This window comes from Octopus bimaculoides, chromosome 2 (genome assembly GCF_001194135.2).
Source record: "Octopus bimaculoides isolate UCB-OBI-ISO-001 chromosome 2, ASM119413v2, whole genome shotgun sequence".
NCBI lineage: Eukaryota > Metazoa > Mollusca > Cephalopoda > Octopoda > Octopodidae > Octopus > Octopus bimaculoides.
This window is the reverse complement of record NC_068982.1, coordinates 145387547-145391701: the sequence shown is the minus strand read 5'-3', so window position 1 is coordinate 145391701 and position 4155 is coordinate 145387547.

Below are 4155 nucleotides of genomic sequence, written 5' to 3'. Positions count from 1 at the left end.
AGATAGATAGATAGATAGATAGATAGATAGATAGATAGATAGATAGATAGATAGATAGTTAGATAGATACATAAATAGATAGATATATATATACATATGTACATACATACATACATACATACATACATACACACACACACACACACACACACACACACACACACACACACACACACACACACATATATATATATATATATATATATACATATATATGCGAAGTAGATGGAGAGACAGAAATAAAAAGGGGTAGGTACATAAGAATGCGTGTATGTGCTCACAAATACGTACAAATTTACACACAATTTTGTATGGGTACATTTATGAGCCTGAGGTTATTTTAATCAAAGTAAAAAATTATGCTGGACATTTTGATAAAGAATGTTCGTCAGTGAAATATCTTAGTAGGCTCTTTAATATGCCTTTCTCAATGATGATTTTTTATATAGCAAAGCGAGAAAAATGCAGCCCAAATAACGAAAGGTAGTTTTCTAATACTACGTACCCCTCGATTTTTGGTTTCGTATTTTCGTCCTTTCGTTTCAAATCAACCCTTCTAGTAAAGAGGTATTTGATGGATAAGGTGTATCTGATTGCTTTTGAAAAAATTCAATCTATTATTTCATTAGTTTTTTTTTTTTTTAGAAGTATCACTTTTAGACCTTCCTTGTATTAATTTAGGTCAGTGAGAGGCCCTTGTAACGCTTTGTACAATATCCATGCAAATATTGATTTTGAAGTTTCAAAATTATTATTAAATGGTACACAGTAAGTTTTATCCTCCATGCGTTTTACTGCTTCTTTTGTTTCCTTGTCTAAGTGGAGGTTTTCTCGCTTTGACACAAGAAAAGGCTCCACCTGATAAATTGTTAGCATCACTTGGATGTGTGGTAAGTAGCTTGCTCACCAACCTCATTGTTCCGGGTTCAGTCCCACTACGTGGCACCTTGGGCAGGTCTCTTCTACCATAGCCTGGGACCAACCAAAGCCTTATGAGTGGATTTGGTGGACGGAAGCTGAAAGAAGCCCGTCGTACATGTATGTCTGCGTGTGTGTGTGTGTGTGTGTGTGTGTGTGTGTGTGTGTGTGTGTGTGTGTGTGTGTGTGTGTGTGTGTGTGTGTGTGTGTGTGTGTGTTTGCCCCACCGAATCACTTGACACCCGATGCAGGGTTGTAATCGAGTGGTTCGGCCAACGAGACCGATAGAATAAGTACTAGTCTTAGAAAGAATAAGTGCTGGAGGCGATGTTCTCGACTAAAGGCGGTGCTCCAGCATGGCCAGTCAAATGACTGCAACAAATAAAAGAATACATACATACACACATACACACACACATACATGCATGTCTACATACATACTTACATTCATACATACAGGTTTTAACCTCAAATTATTGGGAACCTAGGATATGTAATATACTGCCTAAATAAAAATCTTGAGAAACTATGCTTCTCAAAACCAGAAAGGAGAAAGCTAATTCGAAGACTACAGATCGAATCCATCACTGGAACTGTAAAAATCTGTAAAACTTTCCAGAAGATAATCATTTAAATATATATGAACATGTCTAGATATGCAAATATATGCATGAAAATACATGCATAAAACATACAAATCTACACATACATACATGTATAATACATACATACATGTATAATACATACATACATGTATAATACATACATACATTCATACATACATACATACATACTCCGTTGTTAATGCTGAAATTCCAATGAAGGAGCTTTGGATCTAGATTAGAAACCGGTTCTTTTTGTATTGGCAAGAAATTTTGAAGTAAACTGAATAATGACATACATACATACATACATACATACATACATACATATAGATGAATCCATTGAATCTTCATCGTAGTAATTTATTCGTTGAGGCACATGAATAAATGAAAATGTGTTGTAGTAATATGGTTGTAGTAATTAATATTACTCATGTCTAGAAACTGAGGTTGGGGTTAAGCAAGGACATGCACCCCGTAGAAAATCCAGCTCCAAAAAAGCCTCATGATAGCAAAGGAGAATGGGCACCAGCCAGCCAGCCAGCCCAAAGGTTGGAGTGGGCTGCACCTGCCTACTTCGGTTGCTATGGCATTGAGGTAGATCCGGCCACACCCGTTGACGGGGAGAAAACCCGGATTTAAAACACTGGATGATGATGATGATGATGATGATGATGAAGATGATGAGGATGATGATGATGATGATGAAGATGATGAGGATGATGATGATGACGATGGTCATAAGGCGACGAGCTTGCCAGAAACGTTAACACACCGGACAAAATACTTGTGACATTTCGACCGGCTATTTACGTTCAAAGTTCAAGTTTCGTCGAGATCGATTGCGCCGTTTATCCATTCGCAGGATTCGATAACATGAGTACCAGTCGAGCAAAGAGTACTTTGTAACCGGTTTGCCTTCCTCCTCTACAAAATTTGAAGCCTTTTTCTAGAGCTAAAATGATATTACGTAAATTTGTTTATTTTCATGTTTTGCACTTTTTTTCATCTGACTCATATGTTGCTGATCGTTAAAAAAATAAATAAATATAGTAGTAGTAACTACATTTTTTCTTGTCCTATATATACGTGGCCTGTAAATAACGGAAGTGAGCTAGAACGTTAAAACTTAGTGCGCATGCACAGTATAGTTCGAAGTTAATCTGTGCCAAGCGGCTTTAATCAGCTTTCTTTAGATTCCTTACTATGGTAACAGTCCGGATACTTATTGAGCAGACCGCGTATATGTATCTCTCTCTCTCTCTCTCTCTCTCTCTATATATATATATATATATATATATATATATATATATATATATGCGTGGGAGTGCTTGTATATTATATATGGGGTGGGTGAGGTGAGTGTATGTGCATCACCCTCGACATCAAGTCTCTTTTCACTGTTATTTCCTTGCTTTCAAACATTTCTTAATTTCTTTGACTCACGTTCCTATCCTAAGCCTAGTTCTATCTTCTTCCGGTTAGTCGAACTGGCTCACTCTTTGAACTGCTCCTCTTTCGTAGACGTTTACCAACATGTCCAGGGAGTGAACATGAGAAAGGAGCAGTCCCTTGATTACGCCAATCTGTTCGTAGACTAATGGTGAGACTCAGATATTCTCACAGTTCACTGCTCAACTATGCGGTCAGTACATGGACGACTGCATCGATGTGACCTCACTCCTGAGCAAACCCACAACTACTCCTTCACTCAGTAATTCCAAACCGCCTTTGAATACACATACACACGAATACACACACACATACACACACACACACACGCGCACACTGAACACTGCTCACCTTTGGGATGGAGATTGTTATGATAATAATTATTTCAAATTTTTGCTACAGGGGCATCTTGGGGAAAGTGGGGATGAGTAGATTACATCGACTCTAGTGTTCAACTGGTACATATTTCATCGACCCCAAAAGGATGAAAGACAAAGTCGACCTCGGTGGAATTTGAACTCAGAACATAAAGACAGACGAAACACCGCTAGGTATTTCGACCGGTGTGCTAACGTTTCTTATTACTTTATTGCCTACAAGAGGCTACACACAGAGGTGACAAACAAAGATAGACAAACGGATTAAGTCGATTATATCTACCCCTGTGCATAACTGGTACTTATTTAATCGATCCCGAAAGGCAAAGTCGACCTCGGCAGAATTTGAACTCAGAACGTAGGAGCAGACGAAATACCGTTAAGCATTTCGCCCGGCATGCTAACGTTTCTGCCATCTCGTCGCCTTAGATTGTAATGATAATAATAATAATAAGAAGAAGAAGAAGAAGAATAATAATAATAATAATAATAATAATAATAATGACAACTAAATTCATGTTTTACATGCAATCCTTCGTTTAAGTCACAAGGGAATGACCACACATATACCGGAAGCGCAACTATTTCTCTTGGCAATGCAAAAACTTATAAATACATTGTTGATGATTAATGATTCAGTGTTTGCATACAACACATATATAAGTGCATACATACATATATACATCCATGCACGCACGCACACACAGATATATAAATACACACACACACACACACACACACACACACACACACACACACTCACACACACACACACACACACACACACACATGTATATATATATGTA